The sequence below is a fragment of the Meleagris gallopavo genome, chromosome 7 (genome assembly GCF_905368555.1).
Source record: "Meleagris gallopavo chromosome 7, MGAL_WU_HG_1.1, whole genome shotgun sequence".
Lineage (NCBI taxonomy): Eukaryota > Metazoa > Chordata > Aves > Galliformes > Phasianidae > Meleagris > Meleagris gallopavo.
This window is the reverse complement of record NC_139410.1, coordinates 5,805,868-5,825,950: the sequence shown is the minus strand read 5'-3', so window position 1 is coordinate 5,825,950 and position 20,083 is coordinate 5,805,868. Positions and strand designations below refer to the sequence as shown.

General features: G+C 43.0%; 1 protein-coding gene across 3 annotated transcripts in view; it reads right to left on the bottom strand.

Moving 5' to 3' along the window:
- The window catches only part of SPAG16 (sperm associated antigen 16), a 350,605-nt gene that overhangs the window by 47,525 nt on the left and 282,997 nt on the right, over positions 1-20,083 (bottom strand). The gene's annotated exons all lie outside the window — the stretch shown is intronic.

Here is a 20,083-nt window from a genome sequence, read left to right as displayed (position 1 = left end):
TGCCATGGTTTGACAGATGATTGATGCGCTCTCATTACCAGAGCTAGGAGCAGTCTTAACTGGAAACGTGCAATTAGGAAATACGTTTCTGCAACAAATGGCCTTTACAACTTAAACGGTACCTGAAGAAATGTATTTTAATAGATAAAACACAAAGAGAAGAGAAGCAAAAACCAGTCTTTAGGAGATTGGTTTCATTAAAAAAGTCAAGGAAGGACAATGACCACGGATGGCGGTTCAGTGTGGCACGGACCCTGCGCAGGCAGCAGGGGTCTGAGAATCCCATTCAGCTGCACCACAAACACTTCTGCAACATTTGGCAAGTTATTGAAACCCCTGTGCTTACATTTCTCGACTTGAGTAACTGCTGGAACTAAACTTGCCCTAAGGATGTATTTTGAGACTTCAGTAATAATTCCTAAGTGCTTGGAAAAGTGCTACATCATGTAAGTGAAGAATGTCATTATTAAAATTGCACTTCAGAACTCATCACTAGCAAGGATTTGGTCTACAGCTAGAACTGCGCCAAAAACATCATTAGTTTGCAAACCTCAAAGCTGCCATGGCACGGCGCGGGCAGGACACGTCCCCAGCCCAGTGGGGTTGCACTGCTGCCTCCAGGAAACATCCAGGTTCCATCACAACCAGTGCCTCAGTTATGTAGCAAAGCCATTAGCACTGTACTTGCTGCTCTGGGATCTCACCATCACTGGTGGTTGAGTCTGTGTTGTGACTGGGACAGCTCTACATCAGTTACTTGTTATTCCTCTTGTCTCCAACACGGGACAAACGTTCGTATAACCCGGTATTGTTATGTGAGCACCAGGAAGGCTGATTGTGTAATACAAGAAGGTTACCTGATGCTGTGACTGCCTGCTAATGCGAAAGGCTTGTTAGCTGTCTGGTTGTCTGGCAAAGCTTAACCAGCTCTGCCTCCCAGTTCAGACAAGAAGCATTATCACCTTTCTAAAATAATTCAGCATGGTCTTACGCGGTAGATGCGTAATTATCCTCCTCCACCATTTCATTCAAGAAGCGGCGTTTTGAAGATTTAAGCTATGCTGTACAAAGGTAAGCCCTTGGACTTACTTCAACCTGCAATTTCGACTTCCTTCAAACCCAGGCAGAGCAAAAAGAGCATGCGGGAAAACGAGGAAAAAAAGGAAGATTTAAAATCCGACCGCTGGTCCGCGAGTTTCACGCAACAGGAGCAGATGCAAATAAGCCCACATTGCATTTGCAGTGCAGGGATTATATATGCATGAACTGAAAAGCTTGTCGAGACACACGGCAGTGCTGAGCCCACTAAAGGGGAAAAGCTAATTCTGATGCCAGACGCACTTGAAAAATATAAGGTTTTGTACCTTCTATGAAGTGGTGAGGAAAAAAGGTGTTATAAAAGGTCTTCAAATCGAAGGCTGAATTTGTTCACTCTGCAGTTTTCCTGCAATACCGAATGTGCCTAACTTTTATAGCTGGGATGCCTCCCGAGGGAGACGCATCACTCCAGCTGAGATCCACAGGCTTGAATCACATAATATTCCTGCAAACTGAAAATAGTTATATCCTTGATCTACCTGCTCCCGGATGGCTACTGACACAGCTTTTTGGGACAACTGGCAAATACTCGCCCTGTGCTCACAAATCTTACTGAGGTTTGCTCCAAATGGCCACAATGGAAGCACATAAACTGCTCCATCTATCTGTGACACATCAAGCACAAAGCCAGGATTCAAAGCCAGTTTGGGGCTGATTTGCAAACCATGTACTTGTCTTCTGTACCTATAAAGGACACTGTGCTGAGCTCTCTGCTGTTTCCCTTCCAGAGCAGCCCTACTGCCTACCTTGAAATGTAAACCAAAGAGGAGAGATAGGGAAGAGGTGAAGGAGTTTGTAAGCTAAGTGACTGGAGTTGGACTGCAGTTCTGCTTTGAATGCTTCCTTTCTGTTCTAAATAAAACAGCAGCCATGGCTAATAACTGATCCCATCTTGTTTTCTGATGCTGATGTCCCTTACAAAATCAGGCAACTGTGAAGCATCCTGGGACAACAGCACTGGGTGGGGCTCTTAATTGCTGCTCTAACATTTAATGCTCTAACATTGAATAATCATAGCCAAAACATGAATAATGAAGGTGCACAAATATTTGGCAGGTTTGCACAAATGCTCTCTCACAGCCCCTCTTTGTAGCATCCCTCAGGATTTGCTAGCACGCCTTTAAAGCTGGAAAGTTACGTTAGAAAAAAGGCATCCGTTGCATTCTGGAAAAATAAGGCATACAAAAGTCACTGCAATCAACCTGAATTTCTTCCTGTTAAAATCTTACCCAGTTTTACAGCTTTGTTTTGTTATTTCTGTCAGATCCCCAGATTCATCTTGTAATAATGTGCTCCCTCCCCAGAGACCCAGCCAATGCCTTTCAGCAGCAGCAGCCTTCCAGAAGTTCCACTTAGCTCACAAAGCAAACACAATGTTTGGCACAATATTTCAAAAAAGGTCACACTGTGCTTCCTAACTTAATGGCCATTTATATTGCTTTACAACATTTAAATTCACACTCTCCTATCAAGTGGAGCCATGTCATCTAAAAATAAATGCTTAAAAGCTGAATAAAAAAAGATGCCCTAGATACCTGAGTTTGGGAGTGTTTTCTGCTTATTGGAAGACAAATTCTGATGCCCTTCTTTGCAAGTCCTTAAAGTCAAGGGTAAGCCCACTGAGAGTGGCAGGATAGATGCCAAGGACGTTGTTCCAGGGTACTGGGTAAAGCCACAGGCTTCAAAATTCCCAAAGTCTATCCTGGTGCTCATGTGGCCACCAGCACAACATCCAAGTTCCTTGAGCTTCGTACTGATTTTCACAGTTTCCCACTGAATGAAGGAAAGGGCACCAGACCTGCAGGGCAATAATGCACGGACAAATGCAAAGCAGGAGTCACGGAGCAGAGGCTGCTGAACAGCAGAGATAGGAGCATTTGCCCATAGGCAACCATATAAACCAAAATGTTGGTGGTAATGCTTACTTTGCTGAAATGGAAATGTTTAAGCCTGAACTATTGTTTTCTTTGAGGTAGCACAACCTGATCAGCAACCATGTGAAGCCTCACAAGGATTTAAAGCAAGCACAGCTTGGAAATACAGCCACCATCATTAAAACAAGCCATCCTTTACTGCTCTCTCACACATCCAGAGATAATAATGCATTGCATGAATGCATTCACCTAGATACAGAACCAGCTAAAGGACATAAGGCATTTCTTCGCAACTTGAACCACCACTTATTTCTGCATTCCTGCTCTTGTTACCTATTCCAAGTGAAGCAGCTGGTGCCATGCTGCTACAGGTGCGTGGGGCATAAGCAGTTAAGAGCCTGGCATTTCCCACACTGCATTTACCTTTACTGGATTACCTGTAGTGACTCCCTGTGCTTTGAGGGGAAATGACTGCAAATGTCATTGATAAAAGTGTTGCTACCTAGTTTTGACTCACTAGTACCTATTTCATGTCCCTGTCTTTCAAGCCATGCCAAATGTTTGAAAATGGCAGTATGCCAAAACTGTAGGCAGCCCTCACCACCAGATTCTGAGAATTCTCCACCATTCATTCGTTCCCATTTACTCAAACCATAGGATTTCCCTCACCTGCAATAAGATGTAAGACAAAGCCATCCACAGCTTTTAAATACATACGCTCAACTGTATGTTAATTAAAAAGAATGCTCATCTGTGAACTTACTATATATATAGCTTAATACATAGCTTACTATATCAAGCTATGAATTGGCACATCAATATCCTTAGTAGATTAAGAGAAGGTACCTCAAACGAAAAACATTACTTTGCTTATTTTATATTCCTTTTGAAGGGATTACGCAATGTAACTGTGTGTAACTTCAAAAATCTGTTTCCCACCAAAAGATGAAGAAAACTAGATTAATTTAAAGAAGTTTACTATACCATGTGGTTTCTTCCATACTTCTTTGCTCCTGCGAACACTGGATTTCATGTGAGTTGTTACAAACTGGATTACAAACATTGTTTTTCAAATTAAATGCACATTTTACACAAATTCCAAGTTTCTGCACATTTTTCCTTCAGGCTGGTAATGAAATGGCAATTAAGGCAAGTTATACAGACGGCCACAAGAACATCTACCCTAAATCCAGAAGGCACAAAAGTCACGTTGAATGTTTCAAAAGGAGGTGGACTCATGATCATTAGGCAGATCTCAGGCAGCTCCACTCAGCATGTGCCCCTCAGCATCACTCTTCAGACTCCCTTAACTTCTGTCTCTTTGATCTCTCCCTAAAACACAGCCTGAACTTAAAGATAGCCAAATATGCTGGCAGGCTTTTCATCAGTGTCCAAGACGTCCAAGCACTTCAGATGAAAATATCAATATGTTCTTGAATGGCTGTCTCTGAGCAATCCAGGATCAAGCAGTTGCTGTTCACGGCGCATCAAGAGCATGAGGACACTAACACAACTGGAAACTCTGATTCACATAGCACTGGGGGTGGGAGACAGAAATGGACCTATTTCTTCTCCTTCCCCTAGATGACAGTAGTAAAAATTGCACATCTCCAATAGCTGCTACATCTGGACAGACAAGTGACAGAAGTCAGCTCCAAGAGCACATCCTGTAAAGATGATACCCTGCAGACCCGCTGTCCTGCACTGAGTAGACAATAGGGACAAATAATAGAGACAAATACTGCAACATCCCTAAGTTAGTTGCACAAGTGAAGAGCGATTGTTATTTCATCTTAAAAACTTTCTTTGGGCACAAACTGCTTTCAGTATTTACAATTTAAATAAGTAAATTACATTCTTCGGTGAACAGAGAGAATAACCCGGAAATCAGATGCATGGTCATCCCCCATCACAGTTTTGCAGATCTATAATGAAAATGTGAGAAACTATATGCCACCCCTTATCAAAAACATTCCGTTCATTAGTTACAATTTTGCAAGTAAACTTCCAGCCACAGCACCAATTAAATGTACTTAGTTGTGTTTGGGAGTTAATTAATAGTAAATTAAAGTTCTGAATTTCATGCAATTTTTACATACATTAAATTTGTCTCGTGGAGACATTTTGGGAGATTTTTTTTTTTTTGCTAAATTACTTTCATTTAATAAAAGAAGCTACTGAAATGTCCTTGGTGCTGCTTCATGTCTTCATGTCATCCTAAGAGATTCTTCAGGATATATCAGTAAATATTTTCAAGGAATCCTTTCTCCCTCACTGTGTTCTCAGTAGCTGGTTGTATCACACTAGCATTAGGACTTCCATCAAAAACTGGACTGAGAAATCCTTCAAGCTCCTGGCTGACTTCACTCCTGTCTACTCTTACTTACAGGATGGTGTTGTGTCTTTTCAGCCACCAGAGGTATTAAAAGGAAGGGAAATGAAACATCCCAGCCATCAAGCAAGCAGGTATATCTAAGACAGACTTTTTGTGTCATGTTAGAATATTTATGCAGTGGATACGAATTAAAACTGAAATGCACTGAAAGAAAGAAGGTGAAGAACAGTTTAGAAAAAAAAAATCATAATTAGTTTTGGATTTTAATGCTAATTGACTGGTGGACCATTTGTTCCATAAGCTTTATATCACCTTCTTTTTCTCAATTAGCTAATTCCTTCACAGAACCATAGAAGGACTTAGGTTGGAGAGATCATCAGGCTTCAACCCTCTGCTATGGGAAGGGCTGCCCCCACCAGCTCAGGCTGCCCAGGGCCCCATCCAACCTGGCCTTAAGCACCTCCAGGGATGGGGCACCTGTGGTAGGCAGCCTGTTCTATTGCTTCAGCACCCTCAGAATAAATAATTTATTCCTAAGATCGAATCTCAATCTTTCCTCTTTCAGTTTAAAGCCATTCCCCCTTGTTCCATCACTATCAGACAGTATTAACAGTATAGAAGACACAAAGAAAGGACCGCAGTCTTCCAGATGATACCTGTATAGCTACATTGCTCCACTCGCACAAGATTTCCCATTCATCTTGAATGGATCAAGAGTCAACAGCACAAATCCACCTCGCTGACCCTCTGGGGACATCAGCAGAGCTGGAAGGGATGCGAGACCTCTGGTGACCACAATACCCCATTCAAGATTGAAAATTGCTCGTTCCAGAGCCCATCATGATCCAGGAGTCAGTGGGAAGAACAAGGGGCCACCAGAAATGGAACATGGTCAATTCATTTTGATAACAGCTATTTCAAAGAACAGTTGAGGTCAGCTGTAAAATAACGATATGCCAGCTTACACTGAGCAATCTGTGCTACAAAGCTTATGGAAACATGAAATTTGTGTTAAATTCCACTCTGTTTCAACAGAATGACACCCAGAGGGATGTCTGGAGGGAATGTTAGTTTATATAGCAGAGTAGCACACAGTTCTGGGTCGTCAGTCAGCTGTGTGATACAACTGTTAACAGGTTTTTTTAATGTACTTCCTATACAAGTACTATGCTAAGGTCTCCAACTTGCTAGTGGACCACTGCAATTTCATGTCACATTAGCTATGTAATTCTAATGGAGACCTACCGAATAGAAGCCAGCACAGAGCTGTTACACCAATACACAAGAAGCAATACAAAGCCAGTCATTCTGAAATAAATGTGTTTTAAGTAGGTTTGTGATGGCCAGATCCTTTCTGCATGCTCCACTGTGTGCCAGTACATCAGAAGACACGACAAATGAAGAGATCACAGATCTCTACAGTTTCTTCTGGTACCACTGTAAAATAATACTTCATTTGACCCTCTAACTATATTTAAATTAATTAAACCCATTTATCACAATAAGTCCTCTGAAGTACTCAAGGATGCAAAGTCAGTTTTTCTTGCTCTATCAAGCATCCCAGTTTTCTGTGTGGGTAGGATGTGACCCATAAATTACCATGATGAGTAACTCCATGAGTAAGAACTTGGGTCAGTTTTTCATTAAAATTAAAAGGTCCCCATTCTCTGCTGTCAGATTATCAAGTGCTGCTGCAAGGGGAAACAAAACGCTGTCAAAGCAGAGTGATGGTATTTTACATCCATTTGCCCTAGTGTAAGGAACACGGCATGCTGTAGGACACTGTGTAGGCAGAACCATTACGCTCCTTCTCAAGGACAGTAAGTTAAATTCTGATGTTTTAACCTTTATTCGCAGAGAAAAAAAAATTCTTACTGGTGGAAATCCACTTCCATGAATGCACAGGGTCAATGTAGTACTTAATTCCTACATAAATCTTCTGAAGACGGACAAATTTCAAGAGGCACAGCGGTGCATCGGTTCTGCCAATCTGAGGGAAAGGCAGCGTTACTGATAATTCCTTCTGCTGATCCACGGGGTTTGAAAGTTGGAGAAGTGTGAGCAGGCTGTCAGCTTATGAAGACTGCTGGTGGGAGGCAGACTTTAAGGTATTTTTTAAAATGCAGCAGTGAAACCTCCTGACACTATTGAGCATTTTACACAGGCAGAAACTACAGTGTAAGGAGCATGCTTAAAGAAACAGCTGAAAATAAACTACAAGCATGTTCTAAAGCAGCCTGAATACTCACAAGGCATGACTTCGCAACTCTGAGTTGTACGTTTTCATGGTGAGGACAGTTGGATAGAAGCAAAGTATTCAGTGCACCAAGGAACTGAAACATTCTCTAAATTATTGTCCTACTCATTTGTAAGAATGATAAAGGAGAAAAGCTCTGAAATGTGACTTCTTCTCCCCTAGCAGTACCACCTCAGTTTGCACATGGGCTTGGTGTTAGTGGGAGGCACAGGATGAAACTCCATCACATCACAATGTCCACAATACCTGCAGAGCAGGGAAGGGCAAGAAATGGCAGCCACTTGCTCTGGAAAGAGACTTGTCACCTACAAAATGCCTCCCTGAGCAATGCGTGCTAAGGAGAGAGCCTCTGTGGTTCAGCTCTGCAACCTGTGCTGGTAGACACTTTGCAAATTTGGTGGTTATTTACTGATTTATAAGAGTGCCCTTCAGAGGGAGATTTACAAGACTGTATGAAGCAGAACAAAGAAATGCTCCAACTATCTCATCTCCAGTGAGCGGAGAGAAGGAATTTTTAATGTTTGACCTTACACATATTGAAAGTGTAATATGGTTTCATCTGTTTTCTCAAATGAGAGAAACATCTATACCCAGAAACTGCAGAGGACATAAACAGTACCAACAGTGAATTACTGACCTGAAAAAGAAGGCTTTGGGCAAAGACGTGAATATTAATCAACACCCAAAGAAAAGGAGAAGTCAAGGAATGAGGACTTCTTCAATAGAAATAATGAAGATTTACTTTTTTATCATGCTTTTGTACCAAAAGGGATCTAAGGAAGAATAAAGATGTAAGAAAGACGGATGGCAGAGAAGTCTATTAGAAGTGTTACTGTACTCTGAATAGCTCATAAATAGGTAATGAGAAAGACCAAATCATAATACAGAATTACTGCCATCATAAGTATCCCATATATTCCATAGAGTGGATCACACAAATATCACAGACCATACAGGGCAATACCATATGTAACACGTACTATGACAATCACTAGATACGTGAAGGCAAAAACGTGATCCAGCGTCTTTCTGGTGTAACTCACACAGATCTGCTCACTGAATTGCTTAGAAGGGCCTTCTTAAACAGTGATTCAGTCCACTTGGAGACTGAGGAGTGACACAGAAAACTTTTCCTACTTTAATACCCAACACGACCGGCAGAGGTGCTAATGGTGGACACAGACTGAACATCCACCCCAGCCTACACCCACACCGGGCTGCATGGGGTCATACAGCAACACAGCACAGCGTGGTTAAGAACTGGGACAAAGACAGATACAACAAGGAAAGGAAGTGCTCAGTATTGCCTGGGAGCTGCTGAGCTTCTGAGAAACTATAGAGAAGTGGAGCTGTGTTCAGACTGATGTATCAAAGATGGCTGTTGGTGTCCTTGGAGAAGCTGCTCCAAGATATTGCCTTGAGCCACCATGGCAGGTGCATACTGACCACTCCAGGAGCTCAGCACACAAACAAATGAACAAGTAGCTGCCTCTTTTTTTGTCTTTTAAAAGAAAAAGGGAACAACCTAACTCACAGAGGACAGATGTCAGCCTTCTAAGTGCATGAATATCAGCTAGTTCTGTGGGTTTCATTGACCTGAAATACAAGTTCTAAGTCACAACGTGAATCTTTTGAACCTACATGCTCAATCCTACTATAAAGATTTGTTTTTAAAGAGAGGATTTCATAGTGAGCAGCAAAGCATAGTAATGATTAATACCCCGATTGCTAGCAAGAGCTCTGAACAGCTCTTACTTACACACACTGACATTCTCTTGCCAAAGAAAAAACACAGTGGCATTTCACGTTAAAAACACAATGTTCATTGAAACAGAAAAAGCACTAGCTGGCACTGAGAATAACAAATGACAAGGTCAGCTGAACAGACACAAACAGTCCAGAACATATATGCTACATAGTCTGTGCAGCCGAGATTTATTGAGCCTATGCAGCAATCACTGTAGTCGTATTAATAAAGCTTACATTGGTCAAACAAAAAGGTATTATTTTAAAATTCCTGACTAAATGCAATCATAGACTCCCAATCAGCATTTTTAGCGGGGCTGCTAATGGAAGTTCATTAATTAATGCTGGAGAACCATAATTTTGTTCGGGTTTTAAGAAGGACTTACTGCAGGCAAGAAGAACAGCCTTAACATACAGAAAACCCAATTAAAACTCAACAGAAGAGGCTGAGACTATGAGTCAGCAACAGACCATTAGCTGGGATATTTCAAGTCTTCCCAAAATCACCTCAGAGGTAAGCACCTTCCCCATCTTTCTGCAGGGGTGGGAGGGGACAAAAAGCCAAGTTCCTTTATCTGATGCAAGCACTGATAGCAAATGTTCCCTCTATGCACTCGCAGAGGACTTGTGATGCTCCAAAAAGGAGCTCAGACTAGGATATAAGGCAGCCCCCGAGCTTGATCAGTTTGCATGTATTCCTCTGTGCCATGGGCTCATGGGCAACCTTATCTTGTAAAGAGAACATGTAAATGAAAAGAAACATGGCAGCTTGATCAAAACTTCAGTCCCCCACCCCCAGGTCACTGCAGAGATATCAGACTGGATCATAAAACCTGGTAACGAAATTGGAAAAGGCTTTTCAAAGCCAAAATAAGTTAGGCTTCCTAATATTTCTGGATAAAAATCAGTATGTGGGGAAAAACAGTACATGAGAGAGTGAGAGTAGAAGAGAGTACAAGCATGATACTTATACAGCTGGAATCAAACAAAGCTATTTTCGACAGCTACAGATTTTGAAATGAACCTCAGGAGATAAACCAAGAATGGTTAAACACAATGCTGAGTAGGAAACTACAAAATATAAACAAGCCCTAAGCCCAGGAGTATTTCTTGATTTATTGGATTTCAAAAGCTATAGGAAAAAGACATTTGATTATCACCAAGTTTTGAAGAGAGGGAAAAAGAAAATAAAATTTGCACATTTAACTATATCCTCTCGCTGAAGTAAGATTAAGTAATTGTAATATGTAAGTAGGTCCCACAGTAACTCTTCCATCTGGACACATCACAGCTTAAAAATCTGCCCTGGTATATGCATGGTAGTATGGTCAGGATCCTCACTGAAGGTGACAAAATAAGATGTGCTCAAAGAGAAACTGTCAAATGGGAACAAGGTTGTTAATGCAAAGCCTCCATGACTGGCCCACGGACTCACTGCATTTAGCATTTTCATCAGTTATCTTGGCACAAAGAATCAAACTAATTAAACAGTAATGGCACGAACTTAGATGGCAGTGGCCATAGTGACAGGCACAGCAATCACATACACGAATTGCTGACTGACATTAAGGACAGGAGCAACGAAAACGAAATGAATTGTGATACTAAGAAGAGCAAGATCTTGTGCTGGAGATAAATACCAATTTCCCCTACAAACTGAGGGCGCAGGAGATATATGGAGCAATCACAGGGCAGCATGCTCCCTCCGGGTGACACAGCCATATACGTCAATGTGATGCACCCATCTGCTATCACACTGAGGCAGGAGATGGGGTACATCAGTGCTATCGTATGGCACAAGTAAAAGCTCATTTATAATGCCCTGCACAAATTCCAGCTCCAGGTGTTCAGAAAAGATACATTCAGCCTGGTACAGGAAAGGGCCCTGTGTGGGAACTGAAGGGCTGATCATCTGAGAAGGCATTATAAAGACTGAGTTATCTATCCCTGAGACAAGACAAAGACCGACAGAGGATATGACTGCTCAGTCAAATTCTGCTGAAGTTTAAATACCAGCAAGGAGAGAAGGGCCAATATACATAGGAGGAGAAAGGGTACACTTAATTTGGGCTGGAACTTGGAATGAAGTTTTTAGCTCTCTGGAGAGTAAGGTTCTGAAACTGTCTTTTAAAAGCTAATAATTTTTAAGGCCAATTTTATAAAGAAGGATTATCTGACGTGTTTGCCTGCAATTACAGAGAAGTAAACAAGCTCACCCAGGAGAGCTGTCTTTTACTTCTGCGTTCTCTGATCCTAATGGCCAAAACTAGCTCAGTAAAACAGATGGAGCTTCATTTCCTCTGCCAAGCCTTGATCCGAACTTGCAGATCTCAGAGACCAAGACAGCCAGAGACAAAAAGGGAATGTAGTCCACATCCCATCCTGCTGGGCTGCACCACTTTGCCTCTAATAGCACTGCAGATAGAACTCTTTGGAAACCCCTGCAATCTCTCAGCAAAACGAGGCAAAATGTTCTACTTAGTTCTGAGCACTTTGGCAGTTGCTTTCATCTGACTCCCCTCACCATTCTGAGTGAAAGATTTTTAAAACCTTCATAAAATCCAAGCATGCATTACAAGAAACGACCACGTTTACGATCCCACATTATGTCAAATAATTACATATTAATGCCATTTCCAAAACAACTCTTTTTCTCCTGACAGCAGTAGAAGCACTGCATATTCTGCCACACACCAACCCAGCGTCTCGCTTCGGAATGCAGCCACGTAACAGAGTGGATTTTCCATCTGACTTTGCACAGTGAGTGCTTGGTGTAAGCTGCCCTCAGACTGCTCTGCATTCTGCTCAGCAGAGAGGGTTATCCCATGCCACCACGAAACGTTACGCAGCAGACGTAAAAAGAATGACGTGAAAAAAACATTTAATAATAATACATAATAACTGCTGTTGTCTCTCCATTTATCAATTTTTTGTTGGTTTGTTTTATTTGCGATTGGGCCAAGAGCAATCACTGCCGGAGACAGAATTATTAAAACCGTCTCGTCTTATTGTATTTCCTGACTTCTGAGAGGCTATTCCTTAGAATTACACTAAAACACTCCAAGCTCCTCTTTCATAAATCAGAAGCCTTGGAGAGCAAGGCAGCATTTAAGCAAGGTAAATCTTCAAAATGCTGAGTAATGCCTTTACTCCATCCATCTTTTACACTGTCAAAACATTAACTTTTTGCTCAGCCACATTTCCTGTGCTCCATACGGCCGCTATGATGTGACTGAAAAGAAAGGGAGCCCACCAGGCATGATCTCCAGATTTCAGAGGGGCTGACAAGCCTCAAGGACCCCCCTCCTGCAATGGTGGTTCTGTTTGGCAGAGCGTTCCCCACGGCCATGACACGATGCAGCCATCAGCTTCACCGATTGCTTGAAAAAATAAAGCTGCAGTGCCAAGGAGAAAAGGTAGAAAGCTGCGTGTGATTTAAGAGTGAATCATGGCGTAAATCTCGCTGGATATTTGCCAGTAAGTATTCATTTATTTGAGCTGGCACACGTAGAGCGGCAAAAACTGTTTCTGAGCTACATAAAGGAACAAAATCTAACCTCTCTGTCTCGTCTCATGACAGGGCAAAGCAGCAGCACCCACAGGGCAGTCGTGCAACCATCCCAAGACACTGCCCTTTGCTTCTGCTGTAACATCAGAAAGAACATTCTGATGGCCTCATTTGCCATTTCTTCAAGAGCCAGCAAATGAGCAGAGAGGAGTCCATCTGTTGTAATGACTTACGGGCGTCTGTTGGACGTGGAACTTGTTTGGGGCCAGTCAGTGTTAATGCAACGCAGCAGCCTTCCAGCCCGAGGTCTGGGACTGCTCAAGATGTCTTTCCCGTGGCTCCCAGACATCCAGCAGGCGTTTCAGCATCTCAGAAATCAGGGCTGGAGGGATGCTGAAGAGGTCATTACTCCTTCTGCCATCTCAAGGCAAGATCAACGTCACCGCAAGGATCTTTGTCCTCAGAGCTGCCAAATGCTGGGGCAGAACTTTCCACCGCTCTGGTTTTCAGCAATAGTTAGGCAACTTTCATTAGAAATTCACTGATACGAGGTAGTCCGCACCTCAAAGGCTTAAGGAAAGAAGGGGTATTTCATTCAAGGCAACAGAACTACTGCACTCAGTGCTGATGAGGGAAAGTTATGCCTGAGTCCACTCCAAACCCTCACCACTACCACTGATAGGTTTTCTGCTGGCAAAAAGCCTCAGCACCATCTCTCATTTGTGCTCCTCCTGCTTCCTAAACTCTTAGAAAGCAAGAAGATCCTTCTCTGATAGCTCAATATCTAACATGAGAATCTGGAAACATTTTTCTACGTGCTACTATGCAGACTGGAATAATTTACATTACAATTACGTGTCCTATTGTTGCAAAAAGGAGCTGCAGAGAGCTTAGTGCAGGGAAACATTTCACTCTGCTTGCCACTGCTTGCTGAGTTTGAGCAACCTATAAAGAGCAATTCCATGAAGGCTTGGAGAGCCCAGTTGCTATAATGCGTGCAGGCACTATGCATCACTTCTAAAAATAGGGCGCCGTGGAATACACTGCAAAAAAAAAAAGAAGTCAGAAACAAAAATGTATCCAAAAATCTTCCGTTTTGCTATCTGGCCTGAAAATGTATCTCGTGCAATAAAAAGAGGAATGTGATTTCATGCCCCCAGGCCCCTGGCACCGGGGAGGGTGACACCCAGCCTGCCTGCTGCCTGCTACTGGTCAGAGAATCACAGCACGGCTTGGGTTGGAGGGGAACGTAAAGAACACTTACTACCAACCCCTGTCATCGCCACTGCTGCCCCCACCAGCTCCGGCTGCCCAGGGCCCCATCCAACATGGCCTTGAGCACCTCCAAGAATGGGGTACCCACAACTTTATTGGGCAGCCTGTTCCAGCTCCTTACCGTCCTCTGAGTACGGAATTTCTTCCCAACATCTAAGTTGAATTTCCCCTCTTTTAGTTTAAAGCAAATCCCCCTTGTCCCACTGCTATTAGATCAAGTAAAAAGTTGGTCCCCTTCTTCCTTGCAAGGCCCCTTTAAGTACTGGAAGGTCACAATGAGGTCTCCCCAGAGCCTTCTCTTCTCCAGACTGAACAAACCCAACTCCCTCAGCCTTTCTTCACATCCAGCCCTCTGACCATCTTTGTGGGCCCTCCTCTGGACCCACTCCAACAGCTCCGCAACCCTCCTGTGCTAGGGCCCCAGAACTGGACACAGTATTCCAGATAGGGCCTTGCAAGGACAAAGTAGTTGGAAACAAGCCAGATGTTGCCATATAACCCGGAACAAGTTCCCTGCATGCATTTCTTTGCATGTCTTTCTCTGTATTGCTTACTTGGACCGTGCCGCTTCCACCTCTACAGTAATCCCACACCGACAGCTTCTAGGGATGCATCTCTGAGCCCACCAGAATCAGGCAATGGCTCTTAGGCCGTGTATGTTCCAGCTTTAATCCCACCTGTCAGATTTCTTCAGAGCTAATACAGAAATTCCTGCTGCAGCTCAGCTCTACGATCTGCTGCTCTCCAACACAAACAACTGCCACTCAGCTCTGCGGGAGTTAATGAGTGAACTCACTTCTTCACGTGGCCATTCCCAGAGCAAGGGCAGGCTAAGAGGGCTTAAAAATGCCCCAACGTGGAGCAGGAGGTGGGCAGATGCGAAGCGCTTCACAGCGTGCAATTCTTATGCATGAAAAGGAAGCTGAAAGGAGACACGGTGACCATCCTTGTGAGAGTGCACACAGCAGCCTGTGAGATGGACTGCAGGGAACTCAGTCCCTGAACGGAGGCCAGTGAATAACACGCCCCATTTGGCAACTGCTTCCTCAAGTGTAAACAAGTGTGCTTTTAGCATGAACCCCCCTTTCTTTTTACAAAAACAAACCACATTTGCCATATCGCCTGATGTTCTGAAGTACCTAAATCTCGAAAACAAGCAAAAAAAGCACAATTCTGCATTTTTAAAGAAGCAGGAAGAATGGCTATCACTTCAGCTCATAATAAGAAGGGTATAACTGCATTAAAACCATGTTCTGTTTTCTAAGAAAGTGGTCAGATCAGTAGGAGAGCCACTAAGATTACAAACTATTGCACAACACAGCGCATATTCCATAGGAATTCAAATGCTTGTGTCTTTTTAAACATCTGGAGGCGTTGCCAGCAGGAGGCAGGCTCCCATCTGGGACAAACCGCACCAGTAACAACGCATAGGAGAGACCCACAAGGAAGGGGCACAGCAACAGAACAACCTGACTGAACCTGTTTTGCCGCCACTACAGCAGTGCTGCAGCCTTCCATATAGAAGTCTAACCTGCAGACGTGCTAGTAAAGAAGAAACAACTCAACAAAATAAAGCACAGACCCCTACATTCAGTACAGAGATGGCTAATGCTTGCCAAGCGTGGGAAGGAAAAGTCTGCTTACAGAACAAAATCTATCCATATTGATAAACACCTGAATGGAAATCTGCCGTCAGGGCTGTTATACAAACTTGAGGATGCACAGTCTTATTCCCAGTTTTTGAGATGATTTTCCACTTTCCTTTCCACTAAGGTACACATTTGCAGCATATAAAATGATAGTTATGAAAGAATTTGCAAGGCTTCAAATACATTCTGATTTAAATACATGGTAACATGGTTAACAGAGCATTTCAGAAGTGTGTTTGGGTATATTCCACAGATTAAGATTCACCAGTATCTCCAGGTGAATTACATGAAGAGTCAGCACTTCTCATCAGTGAGAAGTCACACATTATTTGTCTTCTGAGACTGTTTCTAGTGTTATTCTTGTGTTAAGGTCAGGTTCTTATTAAGTTTTAAGATTTACTGTGACCATGTCTTAAATCTTAGGAAATGCCAAGATTTTGCTCACTTTTTCCCATTTATTACAGCTTACTTCTCTTCCTTTTTTTTCTGCCAGCTACTGTAATTGGTGGAAAGTGAGAGAGAGCAGCCCAGCACAGCACTGCATCCATCTAATGGGCCCTCACAGTGACTGCTGGAGGACCTGAATCCCACAGGGGATGGGCAGCACTTCCACTCTTCATTCTCCTTTTGCAGGGCACTGATAGGAACACATCAGCCAGGCACAGCACTCAGCACAGCACAGAACACAGGGATGCTCAGCATCACAGTCTGGGATGCTGGGATACAGGTGGGCAGTGAGTTTTGAGGGACTTCCCCTTTCCTCCCACAACACAAAGAGCACAGCTTGAGGCATTTGTCAGGGACAGACTGAGTTACATCCACTTAAAACTTAAAAGCAATTAAGTCCACTTTATACATCAGCTCAATAAAACACAGCAGATCAGATCTTGTTGCTGAACTTCTGTAACCCACACATTTTAAAAATTACATTACACAATGCTTATTAAGCCTAAGCCGTATGATCTTCTGAAGTTTACTTAAACTTTTAAAGCAATTTACATAAAACTCAGATTTTGGCTTCCTTAGGAAAATACATTAATGATCTTTATGCTCATTTAAGATAGACAGTTTCCTCTTGATAGATTCAAGCGCTAACCAGAAAATTGTTTAGACGATTTCAAGCGTTACTGCTCTCTGATATTAAAGCAGCACCATAAGAATAAATAAAATGAAACAAATTCTTCCTCTGGAGCTCACATTAACAGCAACATTCCAAACTCATCCTGAATTCTATTTAAAATTGGAGTGGTTGGGGTTTTTTTTATGCCTCTGCCTGGGCCTGGATCGACTTTCAGGAGATGTTGCACTAGCATATAATGGAAAAGTGTTTCCAAGCACTCCCTTGTCAGGCATGGTTAGGATTACACACCCTGGCCTTGTCTGGGAAAGCACTCGAGGACCACGTGTCACATCATGTAATGTTGATGCAAAAGCCCCGCGTTCAACCAAACACAAGAACACCAGCAAGTTCATTATTTTCAGCACAAAATAAATCTATTCCCTCCACTTGCAGCCAGAGAGCATCCCACTCAGGCCTTAAGAGCACAGTGTGGCAGGGAATTAAAAATGAACAGCTGATGTATCATTCTTTGCTCAGTCCAAATTGGAAACCTGCATGCCCTAATGGCATTTTGGTTTCCAAATGAGCTCTTTGAATAATATTCCCTTCCCCTCTTTCCATTAGGATCTCCAGAAATTAATAATTTAATCCAGCCTTACAGTAGGCCACATGAGTGGGAACTTCTGAATAAAACAATAACCATTCATACCCACATTTAAACTGCTGGGAGGCTTCTGAGGTTCAGAGCCAAATAACTAACCTGTCTCGCCATCTGCAGGGGCTGGGGCTGCTGAAAGGCTGCAGCTCAGTCGGCGTGAGAGCTTCACCTTTGGAACTGGAGTGAATTTGCTCTGTCGATTTGTGTGAGACTTCTTCCCCGCAGGGAAAGGAGCACATGGAGAACTCAGTGTGCAGGATCCCCCTGTCACAATACACATCTGTCTTCTACAGCTACACACCACTCCTGGGGCTGCTACTCAGTCCCTCATTTTGGGTGCAGGATCACAGAATGGCTTGGGGACCTTAAAGCCCCTCCAGTCCCAACCCACATGGGCTTGTTGCCCCCAGCAGCTCAGGATGCCCGGGGCCCCATCTATGGCAATGAGCATCCCCAGGGATGGTGCACCCACAGCACTGGGCAGCACTGCCAGGACCTCACCGCCCTCTGAGTGAAGAATTTCCTGCTGGGCTGCAGCAACACTTGGCAGATTTACCTTTTCTGTGAAGGTCTAACTAAGGTCACATTTGCTAACTTCAGGCAATGCAGTGAGCATACCAACAAACTGCACCCAGCTCAGCAACACCAAGTTTTGGAACACCACGTAGCAGGAGATTCAGCCAAGCCTACAGCAGGATTCAACAGACAGGATTACAGGATTCACTGCTATGTCTCTTATGCTCTGTAAAGGTATGTGGTGGAGGAAAGAAAAAAAAGGGAAACAAAAAAGCAGACTTTTCTGCACTCCACGCCACTGCAGAAACTTGATCTCTGCTGAGCCAGGGGCTGCAAGGCTGAAAAGCTTTGCATGTCATTACACAGGAGCAGGGGAGGGAGGGAGGCTCTAGCCCCCTCCTTCTAATGACAGATGAGAAGGATCCAGATGTCCCAGCCATCAGTGTATCAGGAAGGGGGGCTGATATTAGTGAGAAAAGCGCTGTTACATGATCCCAGATTTTGAAAAGCATCACTTTTATTTTGCCACTTATTTCTGTTATTTTCTTCCCGCTTATTCCCAAAGCCAATTAAAATGCAAACAGGAGATTTTAAAGGCTTGAGTTTGATAACAGGCAGCAAGACAAGCGAGGCATGGGACAGCACTGAAATATGGCTCTTTAATGTGAGTGTATTAATAGAAATAATTGGATTTCTAAAGTCTCCCAATTGCAAGCGTCACCTCTTATCGTCCATTAAATCAATTGACATCCTGCACTTGTTATTTCAAAGGCGTTATTCTTATTTCACCAGAGTGCTAAACATACTCTGTTTGCTCTAATAAAAGTTGTAGAGGCTTCTTATCCAGTACAGGCTTAGCATCCTGCAAGCAAGACTGCAGCTTTCTTCTCAGCTCCTTCCAACGTTACCTTGCACAGGAACACACAAGTGATGTGTTTTTATTACTGCTAATGCCGAGTAAGTCATTTTGCCAGTCAAAGTTGTGACAACTGTGTCACAGAGAGAGAAGTAAGAGCAAAAATGTGTCTGTGTTTCTTTCTTAATGGTTAAAAAAAAAAAGAAATAAGGGAGCACTTTTGTTGTATTTCCAGGAAGAGGTGTCAGTGGAAGCTGAAGAACAGCCAGCGTGCGCCTTTGTGGCTTTCAGCACTCATCACTTCAGCACTGGGGCTGCGTGGAAAATTGCTTTTTGCTTTAAGAAAAAAAGACACTAAAAGTTGTGTAGGGGATTAAAGGGATTCCCCAACAGGAAATTAAGTATTTTAATTGAAAAGCTGTATTTTCTGAGCAAACAAAGGGAGAAAATAGTCACGCAGTTCAGTTTCACCCTTTCTGCCCTCAGTTCTAGATTTCTTACGTATCCAAACACCTAAATATATTGCACTGAGTATTTTCCATCTAAACGTGAATACAGTAATGAAACACAAAAGAAAAAAGAAAGTGTCCCTCTGCTTCACATCTCTGTACCAAGTGCTGCCCCACATTATGAGCTGAATAATCCAATAGCAAAAAGGCAGACACTCAGGCCACCAATACCACAGTTCTGGTTCATGCCCCCCCTGTGAGGCCATAAATGCAGACTGAATACCTCGTTTTCTTCCTTGAAGTGGCAGCATACGGAGAAGAAGCAGCTTTAGAGATTAAACTTAATTTGGGGCCACAAACAAGAAAACGCCTTAATGATAATTTTATAACAGAACTTTATGTCAGTGCAGAGCATAGTTCCTTCGACGTCTGAAACTGCTCATTTCCATAAATTAACATGCCTGGGTCTCTTTTAATAGTAATCATAACTTTGCATTTCCTGCTTGTAATGTGTGGCCTCAACATAATAACAGTATGTTCCTTGTTTTAGCACCGTGCAGATCCTCTCTCCCTCTGTGCTCAGCATAGCTCTGCATTAGCAGAGACACAAAATGAACCTGCAAAGTATATGCAGAGATTTACTGCATGCACAACACTCTCACACATATATGCAAATCTGCATTTGCATACCCAAAATGTCTGTCTGCTGCTGCTAGCAAACATGTTTTATTTGTGCATGCGACGGCTGTACATGCAAATTCCCTTCTTCCAGCATCAATTATCCACTCCCTCACAATCAATT